Raw genomic sequence first — 16767 nt, forward strand, 5'->3', positions numbered from 1 at the left:
CTTAAGAATATTAAAAGATTTGATGCATTCATCCGAAAAGATGAATGGAGCATCCTTTTCTAGGAGTTTATTCATAGGAGTGGCAATTTTAGAAAAATCTTTTATGAAACGTCGGTAAAAACCGGCATGCCCTAGAAAACTCCTAACTCCTCTAACATTGGTGGGATGTGGAAGTTTAGCAATTACATCTACTTTAGCTCTATCCACTTCAATTCCTTCCTTTGAAATTTTATGACCAAGAACGATGCCTTCTTTAACCATGAAATGACATTTCTCCCAATTAAGAACTAGATTTGATTGCTCGCATCTAATAAGCATTCGTTCAAGATTAACTAGACATGTTTCAAAAGTATCACCGAAGACTGAAAAGTCATCCATGAAAACTTCCATGCATTCTTCTATCATGTCGTGAAAAATCGCCATCATGCATCTTTGAAAGGTTGCAGGGGCGTTGCAAAGTCCAAATGGCATGCGTTTGTAAGCAAAAGTACCATAAGGGCACGTGAATGTAGTTTTCTCTTGGTCCTCGAGTGCGATTGGAATTTGAAAATATCCGGAAAAACTGTCAAGAAAATAATAGTAACTATTTCCGGCTAATCTTTCCAACATTTGATCAATGAAAGGTAAGGGAAAGTGATCTTTTCTGGTGGCGTCATTTAATTTTCTATAATCAATACAGACACGCCATCCTGTTACAGTCCTAGTAGGAATAAGCTCATCTTTTTCATTTGTAATGACAGTCATGCCACCCTTCTTACGTACGCATTGAACTGGGCTTACCCATGACTATCAGAGATTGGATAAATTAAACCTGCATCTAGCAGTTTAATAATTTCTTTCTTAACAACATCTTGCATATTAGGATTTAGTCTTCGTTGGCGTTGCACATATGTTTTATGGCCTTCTTCCATAAGGATTTTATGTGTGCAATACGAAGGACTTATGCCTTTAATGTCATGAATCTTCGATGCAATAGCTGGTTTATGAGCTTTTAGCTCGGAAATGAGTTGAGATTTTTCATTTTTCGTAAGAGAAGGCGTTATTACAGGTAATTCAGATTCACCATGTAAATAAGCGTATTCCAAATGGTTTGGAAGTGGCTTTAACTCTAATGTCGGTGGTTCTTCTATCGATGATTTGTATCGATATCTATCTTCCTCTTTTAACATTTAAAGTTCTTCTGTTGTTGGTTCGTATTCATTAGCCATAAGTGCGGCTAACATTTCAGCTTCATCAATTGGTTCAGTTCCTTCTCCTAATGAACATTCTCCTGTTCCTTGTAATTCTAGAAATTCTTGTAACAATTCTGCATGTGAATCTATAGTTTGAATATAATAACATGTATCATCTGCAGATTGCGGTTGTTGCATGGCTCTATCAACAGAAAAGGTAACACTCTCGTCCTCTATACTTAGGGTCAGTTTCTTACCAAACACGTCTATTATTGCTTTAGCCATGTTTAAGAATGGTCTTCCTAGTATGAGAGGAACTCGAGAATCTTCTTCCATGTCCAGAATAACAAAATCTACTGGAAATACTAAAGTACCAACTTTAACTAGCATGTTTTCTATTATCCCTCTAGGATATTTTACTAATCGATCGGCTAGTTGTATGCTTATTCGTGTTGGTTTCAATTCTCCGAGGTCTAGTTTAGCGTATAATGAATACAGCATTAAATTTATACTAGCACCTAAGTCTGCCAATGCTTCTATTGAACTAAGACTTCCCAGAAAACATGGAATTGTGAAACTTCCTGGATCAGAGAGTTTTTCTGGTAGTTTATTCAACAGCACTGCAGAACAATTAGCATTCATTGCGACAGCCGAAAGTTCTTCCATTTTCTTTCTATTTGTGATTAGATCTTTCAGAAATTTAGCATATCTAGGCATTCCTGAAATCACATCAATGAAAGGAAGATTTACATTTATTTTTTTAAAGATATCCAAGAATTTGGATTGCTCGGCTTCAAGTCTTTCTTTTCTCATTTTACTTGGGTAAGGAAGCGGTGGTTGGTATGGTTTAACATAAGGTTTAGCCTTAACTGTGTTATCTTCATTAACCTTTTCAACTACCGGTTCTGTTTCCTTCTCTTGCTCAGGCTGTGGTGCCTGTGGAGTAGGAATAGAGTCATCAGAAATTACAGGAATTTCAGGTGGTTTAAGTGTAATACCACTTCTCATGGTAATGGCTTTAGCTGTTTCATTTCGGGGGTTAGCATTTGTATCGCTAGGTAGACTTCCCGGTTTTCTTTCACCTATCAACCTTGCTAGGTTGCTTACTTCTTGTTCCAGATTTTAGATTGAAGCTTGTTGATTTCTAAATGCTTGAGCATTTTGTTCATTGGTTTGTTTCTGAGATGTGAAAAACTGAGTTTGAGATTTAACTAGCTTTGACATCATATCTTCGAAATTTGACTTTTTATCATCGGTTTGTGGTGGTTTATTTTGAAAATTAGGTCTTTACTGATTGTAAGTATTGTTAGATACTTGTTGATTGCTAGGACCTTGTTGGTTGTTGTATGGAATATTTCGGTTATAATTCTGATTGTAGTTTGGTCTTGGCGGTTGATAATTATTCTGATAATTATTTCCAGGTCTTTGGTTCATGTATGAAACATTCTCTCTTTGTTCCATTGTTTGTTCAATACTGAGACAATATTTTGTCAAATGTGGTCCTCCACACTGCTCACAACTAATTCGTATTGTGTGAATATCTTTAGTCATCTTTTTCATTCGTCTCTCGAAAGCATCTAACTTTGCAGAAATGGAATCAAAATCATGGCTAGAATCGGCTCTAGCCACTTTAGATGATCTAACGATGTCTTTTTCTTGATGCCACTCATGTGAGTGGGAAGCAGTGTTATCAATAATTTTGTAACCTTCAGTTGTGGTTTTCTTCATAATGGAACCACCAGCTGCTATATCGATGTCTATTCGTGTAGTAATATCGCATCCTTGGTAGAATATTTGTACTATTTGATAAGTGTCTAAACCATGTTGAGGACATCCTCTCAATAATTTTCCAAATCTTGTCCACGCCTCATATAGAGTTTCATTTGGCTTTTGCGTGAACGTACCAATTTCTCCTTGAAGTCTCACGGCTTTAGATGCCGGAAAGAATTGTTTAAGAAAATTTTCAACTAAAACATCCCATGTGTCAATCGCTCCTTCAGGTAACGATTCTAACCAATCTTTGGCTTCTCCCTTTAAAGTCCAGGGAAATAACATGAGATACATCTGTTCATCCTCAACTTCTCTGATTTTGAATAGAGTACAAATCATATTAAAGGTACGAAGATGTTCGTTTGGATCTTCCTTCGGCGTACCACTAAATTGGCATTGATTAGTTACCATGTGTAGGATTTGTACTTTGATTTCATAATCTGGCGCATTAATGTCTGGTTGAGTAATTGCATGACCTTGACCAGTGCGTTTAGCCCTCATTCGGTCTTCCATACTTAGAGGTTCCGGATTTTCCATGATTGAAATTGTTGAATCTGAATCACTAAAGGATTCTGATTTAATGGTTTCTTCCTCGACAATTTCTGGATGAGTGATTTGTGGTTCGGGAGGAATGATTAGTGGTTCAGGATCTCTGAATTGTCCCTGAATATCCTCCGGGTTCTCAATTGTGAGGTCGGGTTCAAAAAATGGATTATCAAAAATTTGAATTGGAGTACTTGGTCGACTAGATGGCGATTCTAAAGAAAAATCAACGGCGACAATGTTGGCTAGATGTCTTGATCGAGTTACAGGTAGTGAACGTATGAAAGATGGTGAACGTTTTGCTCAGTGCATTCACCGAATATCCTATTAGTTATAAAGAAAAAAATTATATAAGCTATCAAATTAATAGACTTTTCTGATTTTGTCCACGTTTCGAATAGCCAATAGATGCAGCAAGTAGCCAGGACCCTTTAAATCGAAAGCCCACAACTCGCCACTAACAAATCCAACTATTAGTACGAACCAGAAAATTTTGGATGTCTATCAATTTAACCGCTTAAAATAATTTTGCGTCGAAAAACGTCGAAAAATAAAACGTCGAAAAATAAAAAGTCAAAAAACAAAAATAAGAAAGTAAAGCGTCGAAACTTAAAAGTCTAAATATTAAAAGTTGCGTCTAAAGGAATTAAAGCTTAAAAGGAATTCTATATCCAAAACGGCAATAACTTAATTAGGCACTAAAATCTATTAAATATTAAAGCGATAAATGACGTCGTAAAATTCTAAAGCGTCTAAATCTTAATCTAAAGAAAAAGCACTTAAGGGATTTTACGGCAATGCCTAAAAATCTAAAAATATAAAATACTACGGAAAAACTAAGTTTAAACTAATTACGAACGATAAATATACAAATTACGATTAAACGAAATAAAAAGATACAAAATATAAAAATAAAACTTAAAGTTATAAAAATACAATTTTTATAAAAATATTATTTTTATTAATGTATAAATGTATTAATTTTATAAATTTATAAAACTAGGCAACACTTAAAACTTAAAATACAACTTTAATTAAACTATAACTAATTAATATTAAATATAAACCCTAATTAGGTTAATTAATAATAATAATAATAATAATTAAATTAAACCCTAAACCCGTAATTAATGATGTACCAGGTTGCAGCTGTCAGACAGCTCCGCGAGTGCGGATTTTAGCTGCCCAAAACCTCCGCGAGTGCGGAGTATGCAGATTCAAACGATTGCAGGCTCAAATTTGACAGGTTCAGCGTGTAATATTTTTTTTTTTACTTTGATTTAATTTTCTGTTTTTATTTTATAGAAAATGTAATTTAAATAAAACTTATATTAAAAATTACTTATTAATTTTTTTTATAACTTTTCACCATAAATAAAAATATAAACTTTTTAATAAACTTAAAAATATAGATATAGATTTTCTTTTTTTTATGTTTTTATATTTTTGTTTTTAATATTTAAAACTTATATTTTTACAAAAATAGATTAAAACTTAATAAAAATCTCTTTTTTATGGAGTTTCGCTTCGGCGTTTGAGTGTTCCCCGGCAGCGGCGCCAAAAATATTTGATGTTATGCGAGGTGTATACGAAATAGTTATATTTTTATTGCGAAATACTATTAAATACGACACAATTTTACACAAGTTATTTATTTATTTATAGAGTGGATATACCTAAACCTTGCTACAACACTATAGGCAGTGTACCTAATCGTAAAGTAGTGAAGTTTTTAGTAACTCCGGTTCGTTCCGCAGGGAGGTAGCTGAGTTTAACGTTATATTTATTTTAAACTATATTTGTATCAATATATATATAAGTAATAATATTATTATTATAAGAGGGGGGGTTTACCGTTTAGTGACCGGTTTGTCAATTTTATGTCTTAAGTCACAATTAAAATCTAATGTAAAATATTAAATATAAAATACAAGTTAATTTAAAACGTAAAGTAAATGACGATAAATAAAAGTGCGATAATTAAAAGTGCGATAAATACAATGACGATAAATAAAATTGCGATAATTAAAAGTACGATGAGATATAAAATAAAGGAATTATGCTTATTTAAACTTCCGTAATCATGATGTTCGACGTGTTGATTTTAGTTTATTACCATGGGTTAATTGTCCTTTGTCCTGGATTATTCGATATGTCCATCGGGTTTTGTCCATAATAGTCCATCAGTCATAATTATAAAGTGCGAGAGTCTTCATCAAATTAATCTTATTACCCGAAGTTAAATATTCCAACTAATTGGGGATTCGAACTGTAACAAGGTCTTAATATTTTGTTTAATGAATACACCAGGTTATCGACTGCGTGTAATCCAAGGTTTTAATACTTTGTTAACAATTACACCAATTACCCTTGAATGTAATCCACCCCTATTTTAATGAGTCCAGTGACTATTAATCCATCCCCGTGTCCGGTCAAATGAACAATAATTCGTATTTATAAATATCCCACCCACCGTACCCGATTAAGCGTATGTGGTTATATATAGATACGTCAAATTGTAACCTTTATATTAAATTAACGAGGTATCGTTTAGTTAATATAAAGCCCATTAATAGTCCATAGTCTAATTTCCACAAGTGTCGATCTTTTATCCAAACCCCAATTATGGTACAAAGCCCAATAACTCCGTCTTTTATATTTAGCCCAACATCATGATTACTTCGATTTAAATACGCATAATAATAACTTAGCTACGAGACATTATTTTAAAAAGGTTGAACATAACTTACAATGATTATTAATAGCGTAGCGTTACACGAATAGTATTTCGACTTACAAACTTAAAACATTCGCCAACATAACCTTATTATTATTAAACTTTAAATTAAAATTATAATTAAAACTATATATATATATATATATATATATATATATATATATATATATTTTACGTAGATAGAAAGAAGGAAAAGGGATCATAAAATCGATCAGAATGCGCGACCTTTTATAGGCCCACTTTGAACTGTACAGATCCGCGAGTGCGGAGGTTTTGTGCTTCACAGCTCTGCGAGTGCAGAGATATGGATTCTAGCTCATCATAGTGATTTAAACGTGGGTGGCTTATAAATATAATATGTAATAATATATATAATTAATTATATATTATATTATATTCTTGTGCATAGTTGACTTGTAATTTTTGGTCCGTTGCGTTGCACGTTGATAGTTGGTTCATGTCTCGGTTCCGGATTTTCGAACGTCCTTGCGTACTATTTAATATCTTGTACTTTGCGTTTTACGGCTTGTACCCTTGTAATTTCTAGACGTTTCTCATCAATAATTTGAACCACTTGGATTGTACATTGTACTTTTTAGCTTTTTGGTCGTTTGCGTCTTCAAATCGTCGAATCTGTCTTTTGTCTTCACCTTTTGTTATTTAAACGAATATCACTCGTAAATAGAACAATTGCAACTAAAAGCTTGTCTTTCTTGAAGGATAATGCTATGAAATATGTGTTCGTTTTTAGCATTATCATATATATAATAATTTGAAATAATAAAATACAATTTAATCAATTGAAATTAAAAATGTAAAATAATAAACAGAATAATTAAGTACAATTAAAAAGATTATATGCAAACATATACATGTTATTATTATAAAACTATATGTATATATATATATGATTTCAATTAATAATAATAATATATATATATATATATATATATATATATATATATATATATATATATATATATATATATATATATATATATATTTAATATCCAATAAATGTTATCATAGGATATAATATAATTATTAAATATTACATAACTAATAAGATATAATAGCAACATATTAATCTTACCTGCAAATAAAAATATAATTACTATATTATTATTACTTTCGATATTAATAGTAATATCAGTATTAATAATATTATTATATATAGTATATAAATTTGAAATTTGATATGTAAAAATTGTTATATCACTTTTATTATTAATATTACTATTATTATTAATATTAATTAGTATTATTAATAATATTATTATCAATTTTATTGATTATTATTAAATTTATTAAAATTATCATTGCTATTATTAACATCATCATATTATTATTATTGTCATTATTTTTGAATGTATTATTAGTATTATCTTATAAATAATATTATGATTATTATTAATAATATAATATTATTACGAAAAATAATTATTTTTATTTAAGATTATCATTATCATGATTTTTATTATTATTAATAATATCTCTCTTCTTATTAAAATAAAAGCTTAATTGTGAAATAAATATTCAAATTCACCATTCAAATCAAATCCAAACCATTAGATCATGATTAAACAAAGTAATCTAACCATTAATTCAAATCATGAATTTCTATTAGTAATCAATTTTAGCATTCTTTATTAAAAGACTTTAATACCCTTAAAACACAATAGTATTACAATTACAAACTACAATTAAATGGCTCCCTAAAATACGGGCATTTAAATTTACATGTAACCCCTTAAATTAATTAAAAATATCTCAATCAATCAATATTGTTATTTAAATATAAATTAAATCAGTAGAATTTCATTAGCATACACAGTTGGATTACAATTAAACAAATTAAATATCAATAAATGTTGATTTAAACTCCCATAACAAAACCCAAACTTCTAACTTCCACCTCAATTTTTAAGGAAAGAATATAATCATCACTCTTAAAAAAAATACACGTACACATGAATCTTCCAAATCACAATTCCAAAACTCAAATCCATTTTAAAAATATTAACCCTTCAGAGCTGTTATGATTTGATTTATTTTTACGATTGAATTTAATAATGGTTTTCAACTTTTCATATAGAAAAATAGGAACTATTTTTAAAATCTTCTTTTGGGGTTTTTTGGATGATTTGTGTTGGGAATATAGATTAGAGAATACCATTGAGTTTGTTGTATGTTTTTGAAGGTGAAAATATGAAATTCGAGACTGAGATTGAAGAAGGGGAAGCTTGTGAATTAACAATTGATCCTCATGCACCATATTGTAAGTATTTGTTATCTTTTTGTGTCATATCCCTAAAATTGTTTCTGATCACATCGCTGCAGGAATGATGATTACAATGTTTCTAAATAATATTTTCACATTTTTTGAAATTATATATTTTAGACTATTTGACCCATTTTGAAACTATTGTTCATGATTTTGCACATGTGATTGTTACTTAATTTTATGTTAATATGTACATACTTAGTGTTTCGTTTCGTTGTTTGCAGCATGATTGTTAATAACAAATCGAAAGATGGATGTAAGTCAAGATAAAGAGGATTATCTAAGAGGATGATAAGGTCTAGTTATTTAGTTATCTTAGTGTGACGCCCCGTACAAAACCATCGTATACGGATCATCAACAACAGGATCATTACAAGGTCAAACACTATATGCTGTTTGAAAACCAGTTTTAAATTCATAAAAAGATAGCGTTTACAAAAGATAACGTGACACAAAGGTCGTTACAAAGTCATTATTTGAAAATAACATAAACTACGAATGCAAAAGAAAAGTTCCATGATTGAGACATCTCTAAGTAATGCAGCGGAATTCTAGCACAGCAGGTCCTTAACAGCAAGTTTAAACACCAATACAGCAAGTCTAAACAGCGGAAGCAACAAACCTCTAAACACCTGAGAAAACATGCTTAAAACGTCAACAATAATGTTGGTGAGCTATAGTTTAAGTTGTAACAGTAATGTAAGGTAGGCCACGAGATTTCAGTACTTCAAACAGCGTTTCAAAACAGTATGAAAAGTATATGTTTAACCGTGGGCACTTGGTAACTAATTTAACGTGTGTAACCCCCTAAAAGTACACTTGGCGAGTGCGTATGTTTACGAAGTATTAAACACCCGTTAAATGCTAGCGCGACTAGCCCGAGTGGGGATGTCAAACCCTATGGATCCATATCTAATATTCGCGTTCACCAGTTCAAAAACCAATGAATAAACGTTACCGAGCTAAGGGGAAAGTTTATGCCGTTGTATAACCCACACATATATAAAGTTTAAGTACTCGTGCCTAGCATGTAAAACGTAAAAAGCGCATGTATTCTCAGTCCCAAAATAATTAAAGTAAAAAGGGATGCTATAACTCACGGTGATAAGAGCGGTAAAGTCGATAATGAAAGTATGCAAGTAGTAAGTCGGTCCGAAAGGTCGTCAACCTAAGTCAAAGGTTACTAGGTCAGTATGTTATCCTCATAAGTTCTAATAGTGCATAAAATAATTTTAAGTGTCATCATCATCATCATTCATCATTGTAAAAGCTAAGTAAGTTTGACAAGAATAGAGATCGAAACAATAGACTGACTTCGGTCAGCTGCTATGACCTCTATACAAAACGAAAAGACGCGTAATCAGTGGCTATGGCTCCGTATGGGAGTCCTCTAGTTGCTGACAAATTTTCAGAACCAAACTCGTCTTCGTTTGACCGTGGCGATGGTTTAAATGCGAGTAGGTCAGCAATTTCAGCACAACGTTAATAGGGTGTAGTGACTTTCGGGAGGCCATAAATCCTAAACCGTAACTCGGATTAAGACGTGGTCTAAACAAAAAATCATAAAATCGAACCGAAATAACTGAAAATAAACTTTACAGTAGCCGAGGTGGTCTGATAAGATCCCGAAAACAGTAAGCAAGGTGCTCTGGTGGGGTTCTTAGTGCTTGATGCTCATCACGGTTCTCATCCTTGATGCTTGTAGCTTCAAGTGTACAACTCGTTGATGGGTTAGCATCACCTTTACCAAGATTCTACCATCAACACACAATATGTTAAGACCAAGTAAGAACACAACTCATTTAAGAGTCTTAGATGGATGATGAACCAAGGTTACATCATATCCTTAGTCTTTACACAATTACAAGTTATATTCACAACTAAAGCTATAAACTTTACTTCAATCAAGCAAGTATGAACATAATCTAAGTCAAATGAAGTGATAGAACCCTAAGCTAGAGAGTATGGATCCTTTTCACACAAGTTATAAGGTCACAAAGCTAGAAAGCTTGAACCTTTAGTGTTCTTGAAGATCTTGAAGCATAAAGCTTGGATCTTTAAGTTACATGAAGACCATGAACGCAAGTTTTGATCTTTATAACAAAATAAAGAGATCATAAGTTAGGAAACTTAGATCCAACAAAAGATATGAAGATTTAAGCTAGAAAGCTTGCATCTTGGTTGTTCTTGAAGAACTTGAAGCATAAAGCTTGGATCTTTAAGTTACATGAAGATTACAAACACAAGTTTGAATCTTTATAACAAAATAACAAGATTAAAGTTGAAAGATATAGATCTACAAAGTAGGTGAAGATTCAAAGCTAGAAAGCTTGAATCTTCCATGTTCTTGAAGGATTCAAATCCAAGTTTAAATCTACAAGATGTAATCCAGATCAAAGCTAAAAAGCTTGATCCTTTATTGATGATGATGACCACGAAAATGATAAGAGAAGAAGAAGAAGAAATTCAAAAACTTACAAGTTTTAGAGTGAGAAAGACTAGAGAGGAAATAAGAGAGTAAGTGTGTGTGAAATATAAATGAGAGCAAGTGTAAAATGGATGGAATGAGGCTTGTATTTATAGGTGAATGAGGTGAGGGGAGGGGGGTTTGGCCATGATTTTCATGGGGGGACAAGGGAGACCAACTTTTGCTTTTTGGTTAATGGTTGTCTAAAGTTGGTGCTTATGTTAGGATCCCATGCAACATTAAGGATAATACTTGACAAAAATGCTAGCATGTTCCCTCTAATAAATGGGCATTTGTCTTACATATTAATGGGTCACTAGCTATTAATAATTGGGCTAATTAAATAGTCCACTAACTAGTATAGGGTGGGCTAAGGCTCAACAAGGTAGAAAGTCCAACAAGACTAACTAGTAAGCATAAGTAAATTACTACACGTAATTAAGCATCCAATAACCCAAGTAATTATTATTATAAAATAATAATTAAGATTTCGTAGTCATAATATTCCGATTACGACAAAAGTTAAACGTGTACGCAGTACGCAGTTTGTTCGTAACGTCAAGTGACACTAACGGTCATAAAGGCATCCGGTGATCAAGTTAAGTAACCTACGTACTTAAAGGCACGTTTTATCATATAAATGAAATTAAGCCATGTGTATAAATATTCCAGAGTACAAAGTAGCACAGTACGTACAAATACGCAGTTTCGCAAAAACACAAGCCACAAAAATAAGTCGAAAAAGTCGGGTCGTTACATTACCCACCTGTTAATGGAAATTTCATCCCGAAATTTAAGCTGAGGCAGGTGTTGGAGTCGGGAAAAGGTGAGGATACTTCTGCATCATTTAATCCTCTCGTTTCCAGATAAACTCAGGTCCACGTTTGGCATTCCATCGGACTCGAACAATTGGAATCTTATTGTGCTTCAAAGTCTTAACCTCTCGGTCCATGATTTTAATATGTTCTTCTATAAAGTGGAGTTTGTCATCAATCGTAAGTTCATCGAGAGGAATGACAAGTTCTGGTTCAGCATGACATTTCTTCAGATTCGACACGTGAAAAGTAGGGTGAACTGCGTTTAAATGAGTCAGAAGATCCAAACGGTAAGCAACGGGTCCAACACGCTCCAAGATTTCAAAAGGACCAAGATATCGCGGGTTTAACTTTTCGCACTTTCCAAAACGGATCACACCTTTCCAAGGTGCGACCTTCAACATTACACGGTCACCCACGTTGAATTTGAAGTCTTTACGTTTAAGGTCGGCATAACTCTTTTGGCGATCACGGGCCGCCTTAAGTCTCACTTGAATTTATACAATCTTCTCGGTTGTTTCATGGACTACCTCGGGTCCGGTGATTTGCTTTTCGCCTACTTCGGCCCAACAAATAGAAGAACGGCATTTGCGGCCATACAACGCTTCAAAAGGTGCGGCATTAATACTCGAATGATAACTGTTGTTGTAAGAGAATTCAGCTAGTGGCAAATGTCTCTCCCAAGCCTTTCCGAAGTCAATAACACAGGCACGCAACATGTCCTCCAAAGTTTGAATTGTTCGTTCGCTCTGACCGTCGGTCTGTGGGTGATATGCGGTGCTCATGTTGAGACGAGTTCCCAAGGCTTCTTGCAAAGAACGCCAAAATCTGGAAGCAAAACGGGGATCGCAATCTGAGATAATCGATAAGGGCACACCATGATGGGATACAACCTCTTTGATGTATAGTTGAGCGATAAGGGCACACCATGACGGGATACAACCTCTTTGATGTATAGTTGAGCGAGTCTCTCCATCGTATCTGTTTCCTTCATGGCTAAGAACTGTGCAGACTTAGTAAGCCAGTCAACGATAACCCAGATGGTATCATATCCGCCTACCGTCTTTGGTAGCTTCATAATGAAGTCCATTGTTATCCTTTCCCACTTCCATTGCGGGATTTCTGGTTGTTGAAGTAATCCAGATGGCCTTTAATGTTCGGCCTTAACTTTCGAGCAAGTCAAACACTTACTAACATAAGTTGCAACATCCTTCTTAAGATTAGGCCACCAATACTGTTCCTTGAGATCGTGGTACATTTTACCGGCTCCTTGATGAATCGAATATCTCGAATTGTGGGCTTCATCTAGTATAAGGCTCCGTAGATCTCCATAACTAGGTACCCAAATCCTTCCGGCAAAGCATCGGAGTCCAGTCTCCTTAACCTCGAATCGTGAAACGAGAATGTTCAAGTGTTCTTGAGAAATATTCTCCTCTTTGAGAGCCTCATCTTGGGCTACTCGGATCTGGCTATTGAGATTTGAATGAATGGTGATGTTCAAGGCGCGGACACGAAGAGGTACCGTCCTCTCCTTTCAGCTCAGGGCATCGACTACAACATTTGCCTTTCCAGGATGGTAACGAAGTTCACAATCATAGTCGTTCAGCATCTTGATCCATCATCGCTGCCTCATGTTCAGTTGTTTCTGATCGAATATGTGCTGGAGGCTTTTGTGGTCGGTGAAGATGGTACTTTTAGTTCCATAAAGATAGTGTCTCCACAATTTGAGCGCAAAGACAACGGCTCCAAGTTCGAGGTCTTGAGTAGTGTAGTTTCGCTCGTGAATCTTTAGTTGACGAGAAGCATAGGCAATAACCTTTGATCTTTGTATTAATACGCAACCAAAACCATTTTTCGAGGCATCACAATATACGACGAAATCATCACTGCCTTCAGGAAGAGATAAGATAGGTGCAGTGGTCAATTTCTGCTTTAAGTTTTGAAATGCTGTTTCGTGTTCAGTTTCCCACACGAACTTCTTCCCTTTGTGAGTCAGCGCGATCAAAGGACGTGCAATCAGAGAAAAACCTTCAATAAATCTTCGGTAATAACCGGCAAGACCTAGAAATTGGCGGATGTGAGTCGGAGTAGTGGGGGTTTCCCACTTGCTGATAGCTTCGATCTTTGCGGGATCAACTTTGATACCTTGATCACTCACAATATGACCCAGAAATTGGACCTCCTTCAACCAAAATTCACACTTGGAGAATTTGGCATAAAGTTGCTCTTGTCTCAAGAGTTCCAACACTAGTTGAAGATATTGTTCATGTTCTTCTTCACTTCGGGAATAGATGAGGATATCATCTATGAAAACGCACTACAAGAAAAGTGAGTTTATAGGACCTTTTCCCTAGGACCCTCGTAAATTAGGGTCCTAACGAGCCATTTATTGGGATGGTTAAATATTTGAGGTCCTAGTATGAGATACGCTTATAAAGAGGTGTCCTAATAAGCTATAAGATGTCCTAAAAACCTATACGCTTATAAAGTTATGTCCTAAAAAGCTTAACGCTTTTTAATAGTGTCCTAAAGAACTATACAGTTTTACAGTGGTGTCCTAAAAAGCTATATAATGTGACACATGAGTTTTTATGGTCATATTATCTTAGGTTTTAATACGAAACTTAGAAATTAAGCCCTATTATGAGATACGCTTACACAGTTGTGTCCTAAAGTCCTATTTGATGTGACACATGATTTATAGAGGTCCTATTATACTATGTTTTTATAGGACATTTGAAAAATGGGTTGTACTAAGAGATACGTTTACAAAGTGGTGTCCTAAAAAACTAATCGATATGACATAAATTTTAGGGTACTATTATCATATGTCTTCAAAGGACAATTGATATGAAAGTCATAGGAAACAAACTAAAAAGACATTTATATGTAAAACCCCTCACATTTTTTATTGTATACCACCTCCAATATTTATTTTTTCTTCCAGTTTTTGAGATTTGGCGGCCTAAATGCCTCCTTTTTCCAAAACAAAAATAAAAATTGAATCTCTCGTTTCATTTTCCCTCTTGTAAAATCCCTAACTTAAATTTCCCAAAAGTAAATCTTAAACATAAACACATAACCTAACTTTCTCAGATAATCGCCTATTTAGGGTTTCTTCTCAAACATTTGCCATCATTTAAATGATTCATTTTTTGTATGTATTTCGTCATCGATTCGTGTTTATCTCTCTATCTACTTTTTTTATGTGACATGTAATTTGAGATTACTGTTACGATTTGTGTGCATAAAGAGAGGGGGTGGTTAGAAGGTTGATCGATGATAAGAGTGGGATGGCGTAAAGAAGCATCATACAGTTGACGGTGATTGAGTCGGTGTCAGAGCAGGTGCAGCGGCGGAGCAGTGGCCACCGACGGCAGCAATATTCGAGGGTTTGTAAAAAAAGAGCTCAATTTTTTACCTACTCTTCCACAACAATCACTTGCTCGTCAAAAGTTCACTGATGAATTTGAAGCCGTCATTAATGAATAGATTAAGTTTCTACTGATATATTTATCTTCATTTTGTTTTGATTGTATATACTAACATTGTTTACTTGCTGTTTTTGATCACAACTAATTCAGTATCTAATTGATTTTTATGGTATTATTGATAATGATGTAGGCTTGAATGCTTGATTTCTGTGACATTGATTCGTGTTATCTCTCTATCTACTTTGTCTTCCATTTCTGTATCTACGACAAATTAGGTGCACAACAGGACTCTAATTTATATCAATTTGATAGTTCATATTTTGTTTCTCCATATTTTAGCGTAAACATATAATCTTTGTTTTAATCTTCAACCTAACGAGATTTAGTTAGAAGTGGCAATCTTAAATTTTTATCAATTTTATTGTTTATTTGATTAAACCCAAAATCGTTATATTCCGTTTGTCGTTATTATGTTTTTATCCCTTTTGAATGTAGACGCTAAAATATTTCATCCCGAAACTGAGAAGGCTTTAATTCCAATGCAACAAGGAGAATGGTGGCTAAAAGGTCCTATGATCATGAAAGATGATCGCATCTTCAGCTATTCAAGTTTTAAAAACTTAACCTCATAGTATGTTCTTCTTAAAGTGTTTAACTTTTTTGCATTGTAATTGCTGTTTTGCAACTAATTTAATATACTTTTGGAGAAGTAAGCCATATCACTCATTCATGTTACTGTGACATAGTAAAAATAACAATCACCCTAATTAGTCAAGGCTTTAGCAATATAGTGTTCTGTCAAAGGAATATCATATACTAAATATTACTTTTGTTTATGAAATATATACATGTGTTATATGTATAATATGTAGGGCTTATTTTTTGGATGCTTATGTAGTTGTACAGATATTGTTGGATGCTTATTTTTTGGTGTTAAGATATTCATGTTTCAACAACTGGTAATCCCTTCTTCTTTTAACAATGGTCTTTCTACAATTAGTTCGTTTTTCTTTTTGTTAATGTTAAGATTTTCTTATATTTGTACAGATGTTCAAGTTGTTCACCTTCATAGTGTGCTTCGTAGTAATCATCCTTTCTTCTTTTAAACTGTAAAAAGATCATAAACATCAGTTATATTTTTGTAATACTATCTCAAATTATAGTTTTCCAAAGCTCTTGTATAAAAAAAGGTGAATCTTTAACTATCCCCGGCGCAACCATCGTCGCTTCCTCCGATTACTTAAAATCTTGGTCTGTTTTTCCTTCCCGCTAGAGATTGAAAACCCTTGCTTTTACTTTTTGTTCTTGTTAAGGTTTATAATTCTTTTGATAATTGATGGTGGTAAGTGGCAAATTTTTCTTTGATGTTTACCCTAACCTAATTTATTTTTGTTTGGTCAGACAAATTGAGTAGCTAAATTTGATGCGTCCATAAACATCAAAAGAACAAGTTTGATCATCGTTTTTACAGCAGTGACTATCAACCTCTTCATAATGGTACGTAATTATTGGGGTTTATGCTACATTCTTATTTATTTAAAGCAA

Source organism: Rutidosis leptorrhynchoides, chromosome 9, assembly GCF_046630445.1.
Source record: "Rutidosis leptorrhynchoides isolate AG116_Rl617_1_P2 chromosome 9, CSIRO_AGI_Rlap_v1, whole genome shotgun sequence".
NCBI classification, from domain to species: Eukaryota; Viridiplantae; Streptophyta; class Magnoliopsida; order Asterales; family Asteraceae; genus Rutidosis; species Rutidosis leptorrhynchoides.